At 38.6% G+C, this 9,800-nt stretch overlaps 1 pseudogene; it reads right to left on the reverse strand.

Annotated features, from left to right (window-relative positions):
- Positions 1–2,770: 2,770 nt before the first annotated feature.
- LOC129074117 (40S ribosomal protein S7-like) lies at positions 2,771–3,356 on the reverse strand (annotated as a pseudogene).
- Positions 3,357–9,800: the final 6,444 nt, after the last annotated feature.

A 9,800-nucleotide genomic window follows, 5' to 3' on the forward strand; every position in this document is an offset into this window, starting at 1 on the left:
GGTATTCTTTATCCATTTTTTGACTAAATGTTTGTAAAAGTTTTTTCCTAAACCTCCCCCCCAAAACTATTAACCCTTTTTTAGATGTGTTGCAAACACTTTCCTATTCTATTACTTTTCCTTTAACTTTTTTATATGTATATTACTATGTAGGCTTAAATATTTAATACAGTCATATTGTCAATATTTTACTTTATAGCTTCTGGGTTTGAATATCAGGGTAAGGAAAATATTAGTTTGTATTTTCTCCTAAAACTCCTTAGATTTTTACATACTGAGTTTTGACTCATGTGAATATTTTTTGTATAATTTGTGAAATAGGGCTCTGTATTTATTTGTTTTATTTCAAGGAATAGTGAGCCATGCCTCTTATTTGTTGAATAAGCCTTATTTTCCCCATTGATTTGAAGTATCAATTTAATCATATATAACATCATTAAACAGATACATACGTTTGTTTCTAGAATGCTCATTTTATTTCATTGATCTACTTGATTATTTCTGTGCTGGTGTCATGTTGTTTTCATTGCTGAGAGTTTATAATGGATTTAAGTTTTTTAATATTTTATAATGGATTTTGACATTTAAAAAATGAATAAATAAAATCAATCTATATTTAAAAACAAAAAGAAAGATGGAACTGCTACCTTTTCTGACAACATGAATGGAACTGGAGAATATTAAGCTAAGTGAAATGAGCCAGTTGGGCAAAGACAAATACCATATGATCTCACCTATAAGTGGAATCTATTCACCAAAAAAACTAACAAACAAAATAAACCACAGGCATGGAAACATGGAGCAAACTGAAAATGACCAGAGGGGATGGGGAAGGAGGACAATGGTGGAAAGAAGGAGAAAGGACTCGACAAAGAACATGTATGAATGACCCATGGGCATGGACAACAGAGTGGGAATTGACTGTGGGAGAGGGGAGTGGGGTGGGATGGGTGGAGGAGAGCGAAGTGGGAGAAACTGAGACAACTGTAATAGAATAAAGATGATTTAAAAATAAAAAAATTAAAAACCCTAAATTAAAAAGAAAAACAAAGAAATTAAAAAAGAATTATTCTTGTCCTTAGGAAATATGGCCCGAATACTCAGTACCAGTTGATTCTAGAGAGACTGTTTTTAGTGGGACCATTGTTGTCAAGTCATCCTAACAGCAAGATCTACAGAAGAACAGGCTGGTGTGCTCCCTGTCACCCGTCTACTCACTAAGAAATGGTAACTCACATGCTTCTCTAGTAAAGGCAGGTTTATGAGCAAAGTAGCCTTTAAATATCTCTTATGGTGTGATCTCCTTATACCACAACTCCATCACTGGCATTAATCAAGCAGTATTGCAATTATTGGTTTATATGTCCTTCTAGATGACAAGAAATGAGTTCCTTGAGGGTAGGGATAGTCTTATTTTTCTTTGTATATCAAACACGCAGACCATAGAAGAATATTACATTTTTTTTAGTTGAATATGTTACTGTTGTTTTTGTTCATATAAGACTTCATCATCTATATCTGAATGAAGATATTTGAAGCAAATCTTGGAACAATAATGATAACAAGATAAACATTTAAAAAGTGCCTTTAATGTTCAAGGCTTTGTGATGCATACAAAGTTGAATGTGACATGGACTTTTCTTTGGAGAGTCTTATAAAGGAAGTATATTAGTGTGCTGGGGTTGCAATAACAAAATACCACAGACTGTGTGGTTTAAAAAACAGATATTTTATTGTCTCACAGTTATGTAGGCTAGAAATCTAAGATCAAGATGTAGGCAGGGTTAGTTTCTTCTGAGGCCCCTTTTCCTGCCTTGCAGATGGCAGCCTTCTCCCTGTGTGATCACATGGTCTTTCTTCTGTGAGTGCACATAGCTGGTGCTTCTTGTGTGTCCAAATTTCCTCTTCTTATAAGGACACCCGCCAAATTGGTTTAGGGCCCAACTTGATAGTCTCATTTTAACTTATTCACCTCTTTAAAGGCCCTGTCTCCAAATACGGGCACACTCTGGAGGTTGAGGCTTCAACATATAAATTTTGGGGAGACAATTCAGACTATAATAGGAAAAAATAAAATAATAGGAAGAAAACAATAACAAATAGCTTTAATACCAGTCAATTCTGATGAGAGGAATCTGGGATGGCATCCTGGAAGGAAACTCTGAAAGGATGTCAGCAGATAGAATGGAAGCCAAAGTACCACTGATAATTAGACAGGATAACCTCCTATTATTGAATATGGAGTGACTTGGTAAGAGGTGAGAAATCATGTTAGTTAAATTAATTTTTTCTGACTCACCGTAGATGTACTAGCAATTTGATTTTGATTCTCTTTAATAGACTCCATCATCCTTTTAACTTGATCACTTTCTTGTGAAAGTTGAAATACAATTGTGACAGATTAGTCAGAGTTTGCATCTTTAAATCTAATAAGCCGAACTGGTACACAGATGTGTGCCCATTGTCAGAAACAAATCTGGTAAACTATGTGTTAAAAATAAAATGGCTCAGAACAGCAGAAAACTTTGCAGCAGAAATCTGAGATGGAAGTTTGAGACTTAAGAGGAGTCTGGAATAATCAAAAAGTTCTTTTGAAGTCATTTTACAAAAATCAGTATGAATTTTTGAATATTTTATTAGGAAAGCCATTGCCTAACTGGGTCAGATGCCTTTGTATCAACTGTGCTCATTTACAGGCTAAGACAAAGTATCCTCCATGAATATACAGTGTTGTAGTTTTATTTTATTTTATTTTGAATGATATTTTTATTTAGTCATTTGTATACAACTGAAACTCTGGGAATTCATAATTAAAGTCCTTGCCCATGAGCTTCATATAGACACCAGGAAAGCCTTGTGTTGTTCCATGTTGTTCTGCTTGGCTTTATCCAAATGAACCTTCATGAGTCACTGCCATCCAGGTTCACGTGGATTCTCTTGCCCACAATTTCCCTTGGAACAACAAGTCCTCCAGGATTGCATTGTGTGCAGCTGTCAGAGTAAGGCTCCTGGGATGCTTTGCTTATTCTTTGTATGGCTTTTTTAGTTGGCCTGGCAGAATTTCCCTCTGAGAGATAAACACAATGTGCACCCCACTGAACTTTCTGTCCAACTCCTGTACCAGTCAGACTGATTTTCTGGAAAAACTTCAACTGAGGAACAGAAACAAAGATTATAATAGCTTTCTGACCATCGCCAGTTTCAATGTCCTTGGCTGCTATGATATTCAGCTCTTGTAGTTGGGCCTTGAGGTTTGAGTTCAGCTCCAGCTCCAGCAAAGTCTGGGAGATGCCCGACTTGAACTTGTCTGCCTTCTCACCATTTGACTTCATGAGTGTGGGGCTTGAACTGAACATGCCCTTCTTGGTGATCCCAGCCTGGGAAGGGGCCTAGGTCTTGAGACCTCCTCAAATACCCTATCGTGCTGCAATTTATTATCACCAGTTTTGGAGTTAAACTGTCTTGTTTTGAGTCCTGATTCTGCCAGGTCCTACCCTCTGTTTCTTAACCTCTGGCAAATGGCTTATTGTAAGTCTCGGTTCTCTCTATTGGACAGAAAATATATAATTTTCTGACAGTTCATGTTATATTTTGTTTTTAAGTTTGTTGTCGTTCTTTTGGTTGAGCGAGGAGGCAAAGTGTATCTACCTGTGCCTCCATCTTGGCTGTAAACCCTCTTCTTACTGTTCTGAGTGGCTGTATTTTCCTTCCTTATATTCCAAATCACTGATTTGATTCTGGCTTCATTGACTCTACTGTTGATTCACTATAACTTGTTTTTCATTTCATTAGTGTATCCTTAGTTTCTGACTTGATCTTTTTTATGCTGTTGCAGTCCTCACTAAATTCCTTGAGCATCCTTATAACCAGTGTTTTGAACTCTGCACCTGGCATATCACTTGTCTCCACTTTAGTTCTTTTTCTGAATTTCTGATCTCTTCTTTCATTTGGGCCATGTTTCTTTGTCTCCTCATTTTGGCAGCCTCCCTGTGTTTGTTTCTATGTATTAGGTAGAGCTGCTACATCACCCAGGCTTGGTAGTGTGGCCTAATGTAGTAGGTGTCCTGTAGGGTCCAGTGGCACAGCCTCCCCTATTACCCAAGCTGGGTACCAAGGTACACCTCCTATGTGGGTGCGTACACCCTCCTGTTGTAGTTGAGCCTTGATTGATACTGGAAACATTCAAGGTTCACCACTGCCTGTGTTCTGTCCATGTTGACACAGCATAAGCTACAAGTGATGTACAGATGGCTGCTACTTGTGTTGGGCTTGGAGGTGCCCCAGTGAGGCCAACCTATAAACCAAGGCCAGCTGCTGCTAATGTCAGGCTGGGGGCAATTTACTGAAGGTCCTCGGCTCACTGAGGCCAGATGCTGCTTATTTGAGAGAATTTAGGAAAATCTGAAGCATGGACCAACACAATCCTTTTGCATCGAAAAGCCACTGCAATTAGCTAGTGGGCCTGAAAGTTGAGTAGGGCAGGGCCTCAGGGAATCACCAGGGTGGGGCAAAGAGTGTGAGTCAGGTTGATGGAGTCTGTAATATAGTGCCCAGCTGCCAGCTCTGTGGCTTTGTTGGGGGAGAGGTCAAAAAATGAACAGTGTCCTCTGTCTGCACTTCTGTCTGGGAGAAAGCTGCCCCCCTCAGCTCTTGCCCTGATCCTGGATAATTGAGTTCCTCCCTGTATGTCTCTGATGCGTTTCAATCTGCTACCCTCATGGTAGAGCTCAGAGGGATAGAATCCAAGTAAGTCTGTGCACAGGCCCTTTAAGATAAACTGTCAGGGAGTCAAACAGTTTTGTCTTCCACAACTTCAATCCCCACTGGTTTTTACAGCTAGAAGTTATGGCAACTTCTTTTCCTGGCACTGGAACCCTGGGCTGGGTGTGGTGGTATGGGTGGGACCCTTTGCCCCTGTGATATGCTTCCTGGTATTTACCTGACACATGTGGGTGTGGACCAGCCTTGTCCAGGTCTCTGCCCTTCCTACTTTTGTTGAGGTAGTTTATTCTTTAACTCCATAGTTGGAGGACTTCCATTCAGCTCAATTTCTGATGGCTCTGAATGACAGTTGTTCTATAGTTTAGTTGTGATTTTGATGTGTTTGTGTGAGGAGGCTGAGCTATATTTACCTATGCTGACATCTTGAAGTCCTCTGAGTTCCTTACTCTGCAAAAGAGACACATGGGGTAAAGATAATCCCTTTTCTGTTGCACATTGCTAAGTCAGGATGGAAGTTTTGAATTGTGTTAGTTGGCTATGAAATGAAAAAAAAAAATTTCTCTTTAGAATCAATGAGATTCACTCAATAGCAGAAACTTAAGCCTAAGTGTGAAATGACTTTCTCTATGTTTCATGTGAAGTTTGTGGTTATCTAGTTATTACAGTCTAGATTTTTATTTTTAAAAGATTTTATTTATTTATTTTTAGAAGAAGAGAGGGAGAGAGGGAGAGAATCATTGACATGTGAGAGAAACTTCAATTCGTTGCTTCTCTCATGCTCCCAACTGGGACCTGGCCTGCGATCCAGGCATGTGCCCTGACTGGGAACCAAACCGGCAGCCTTTTGTTTGGCAAGCCTGCACTCAATCCACTGAGCCACACAAGCCAGGGCTAGATTTTTAGACTTTGAATGTTGTAGCACATTCAATTATATTAAAAATTTTTTAGAATTCAGAAATATGTAGTATTGCTTACTTTACATGTATTACTTTTGATTCTGGTTTCTAGACATATCCTCAATCAATCCCTTACTTTTAAAATAGTAAATACCTTTTGAAGGCAAGCAACTTATCAGATATTAAGTTCCTTGTCATATGTCTCCAGTGCCTTTCCAGCTACTGCCCCAGTTCCGGATTTCAGGGCAAGAGAGACTGTCAGTGAGTAAGTCCATGCTCAGGTTGTTTAAGAAGAATGCCAGGAACGTCATCTCACTCAGCTACAATAATCACTGGTTTACACAGCTAGAATTCATGGAGACTCCTCTTCCCGTTATTGGAACCCTGGGGTGGGAGCCAGGTGTCGGGCTGTGACCCCCTTGCTCCTTCGGGGGATCTCTACAGCTGAGACATCCCTCCTTGTTTTTAAGCACCACACATGGGTGTTGGACCAGCCCATTCTGCATCTCCACCCCCTCCTACCAGTCTCGACATGGCGTTTTCTGTATATCCTTCATTATAAGGCTTCTGTACAGCTAAACTTCAGGTGGTTCTCAGTGATGGGTATTCTGCAGTGTAGTTTTAATTTTGATGTAGTCGTGGGAGGAGATGAGCATAGTATTTAATTTCTCCACCATCTTGACTGGTGAGCTCTAAATTTTTTAGCAGATTCATTAAAATTTTCCATATATAAGGTCATATCATCTAAAATAGAGACTCCTTTATTTATTTATTTTTTTTGATCTGGGTAAATTTTATTTCATTTTCTTGGCTACTTGCCCTGGCTAGAACCTCCAGGACAATGTTAAATGGAAGTGACAAGAGTGGACATTTTTGTCTTGCTCCTGATCTTAGGGAAGAAGCATTCTGTCTTTCGCTATTAAGCATGGTATTAGCTGTCGGTTTTTCATAGGTGTCTTTATAAGGGGTTCCTTGGAAGAAGAGAGACCTTAAGGGAAAAATGGAAAAAAAGATGTTGGTGAGACTGAAGATGTTGGCTGCATTAAAGGTCTTATTTTCTGCCTTTTGGATAAAACCCTAAGAAGAGAATAAAACCCATGTCAGAGGCATCCAAAAGCAGAACCTGAGTATGCCGTGCTCCACACAGGTAGATTTAGGGTTCAAAATAGAAACTGAGTTTAGTTTTAGGAAAAGAAACAAAGTTATATTTCTTGCTCACTGAAATTGTGAAGTGACTCATAGTCACTGTATTATTATGAATCACAAAATAGCTTTTATATAGGGCCTTTTTTCACTCATAACTAGTAATGGGCATATATAGTAACAATTTCACGTAATGTCCTATTTTTTGGATGCTAGTCTTGTTCAGTGTGAATCAATCCAGTATCTTAGTGAATAAAATTTTAAAATGCTAAAATATTTTTGGTATTAGCATTGATTTGTTAGGGAGTCTCCTGTGGATATAGCAGGGTATCTTTAATCGATTTGAAGTTAGAGAATAATAATACATTTATAGAAAAGACAATGTCATTTTACACAGAAATCAATGACATTTTACCATATAAAGGTTGTTGAAATGCTAACTGAAAATTTGAATCTTGAAATAATCCTTTCACATATCCAAAGGAATCATCTGCGTAAAATTAAAAATTATACTTCCATATTTTGTGGGAATGTTGTGTAATCAGAAGCAAGATTTCATGCAAAATGTGGACATACATTATGATTTTACTAGCAATATAATACTACAATGCATTTTAAATGAAGGAAAAATATGTCTAAATTCTTGAATTTAGCACTAAAATTCAAAACAAAAATACTTCAAATATTCTTTTTTCTACTTTTTCAAATATTTGCTCATTTTAAGAAGCCTAAATGATCACATCTGCTTACTTCATTTCTTCTCTGAAGAATTTAGGTAATGTTTATATTGTATTTTACTTTAAACCAGTGAATTTTAATCATGGGTACACATTAGAATCAACTGGGTTGCTTTTAAAAAATAATAACACCTGGATTTCAGGCACCTCTGAGAGTGGGGGGTCTACCACTGCTGTTCTTAAAAGCAACCCAGGGATTTCAACGTATAATCTGGGTTGAGACTTGCTTTAAATGATCACTAGAACTGGTGAATTTTATGCTATGTAAATTATACCACAATAAAGTTGCTTAAAACGATCATCACATATGTAAAACTTTACCAAAGTAAAATGTCAAGCTTAGATGAATATCAGGTGCCACTAGTACCAGTTTACCCAGGACTGAGGGGCTTCCCCACATATGAGACTTTGGTAGCAAATACAGGAAAATCCTGAACATGCTGGGGGAGTTGATCACTTTATATAATGGGGAAAATGGTCTCTCTGGGTGGGAGGGCCTTTCCCCCTCCTTAGTCAAGGTTATTTGTGGAGAAAGAGAGATGCTTCCAGTTTCTTGCCTGTCTAGGAGAAACTCATTGTTGCTACTTCTCTACCATATACTTATTCAATTTTCATCTTGGCTTTTGGCTTCAAACTCCACTGCCTCCTTGAAATTACCCTCTGAGGGAGGATCAATGACCTCTCATCTTCAAATCTAATGTCTTACCAGTGTCTACTGCTGCGCCTACCCTCCGTTAGTCCTTGCTTTCTGTAGCATAGTGTCAGACTGCTTTTTAAATTTTTCCTCAAACTATTCCTATTTTCTTTGCTGGTTCCATTTCTTGTTTGTCTCCTAGATGCACACATTTTTTTTGTGGTTCTGTTCTTGGCTCTCTTTTCTTGCCTATACATGCTCATGATTTCACCTGATTTGTTTCTGCATATATTCCCTGTTGCCAGTAGCTGTTATCATGACCAACATATCTGTTCCCCCTCAGCATCCATGTCCTCACTGGGGTACCAGGAGAAGAGACCTGGCCTGCAGAACCTTGGAAAACTTCTTTATCTTCAAAATGAGTACTGGAATTATAGGGGCAAAGGGTGTGATGTGACATCTAAGACATTCACAGGAATTAACTTTGACAAAGATTTATATTTACTGCCTCAATAAACTGCAAATCCCATGAGGGGCTCTCTAGTATATCCCTAGCATTAAGCAAAGTGCTTGGCACATAGTAGGTGCTAAAACATAAATAAAGAGTAATTAATCTTCATCATCAACACATTTTCAGTCACGACTTTGTATTCCTTCTTGGGACCTCTAGCCTTCATAACACTTAACTTGTTTTATCCACTCTTTGTCTTCCTCCATCAGAATATAAGCTCCAAAGGGGTAGGAACTTTTATATGTATTTTTTTAAATTTTATTTTAATTTATTTTTTCAAATACATTTGTCTCTGCCTCCCCCACACCACTTTCCCTTGCTCCCTCCCTTTTCCCTCCCTCAGCTCTTCCCCTTTGGTTTTGTCCATGAGTCCTTGCTATATGTATTGTTTTATATGTATTGCAGGCTCTATCCTCATTGCTTGCAATAGTGCCTGGCGTGTGTGAGTATTCAATTCATTTGTTAAATGAATCTCTATTTTTGTCCTCATCTGAGGACATCTTTTCATTGCTTTTTTGAGAGAGGAAAGGACAGAGAAAAACATTGATGTGAGAGAGAAGCATAAATTGGTTGCCTCCCATGCGCGCCGGGTCCAGGGATCTAACCTGCAACTTAGGTATGTGCCTTGACGAGGAATCAAACCCACAACCTTTCAGTTATAGGCCGACACTCCAACCAACTGAGCAACACCGGCCAGAGCTGTTAACTGAATCTTGATCCCAAACTTGCTTGTGTCCTGGGTTAATGCCCTTACTGGTGTTCATAACACTCTGATTTTCCAGTTTATCCAGACTCAAATCTTTGCAGTCATTTTTGACTCTTTCTTATCCTTTAAACACACAGTTGGTCTCTCTTGCATAGCCACTCCCACCCTAAGTTACCATATTAGAATAAACTGAGGTATGGTCCAAAGGGCTTATGAGTAACAAAGACACTCATATTACTTGGGAAAGTCCAAGCATTTAGAGTCTCCTTCCTGGGAACCAGGGAGTCAAATTCTTTATTATATAAAAGGTACATACTATCAACATACTATCAACATGACATTACTTTTGATGTTGACCTCAATCCCTTGGCTGGGTAGGGTTTGTCGTGTTTCTCTACTGTAAAATTTGTCTCCCTCTGCATTTTTCATACTTACTCTTTGCAAGAAAGTC

The sequence above is a fragment of the Pteronotus mesoamericanus genome, unplaced genomic scaffold (assembly GCF_021234165.1).
Source record: "Pteronotus mesoamericanus isolate MK-2021 breed Mesoamerican mustached bat unplaced genomic scaffold, CSHL_Meso_final contig_46, whole genome shotgun sequence".
Taxonomy (NCBI): Eukaryota; Metazoa; Chordata; class Mammalia; order Chiroptera; family Mormoopidae; genus Pteronotus; species Pteronotus mesoamericanus.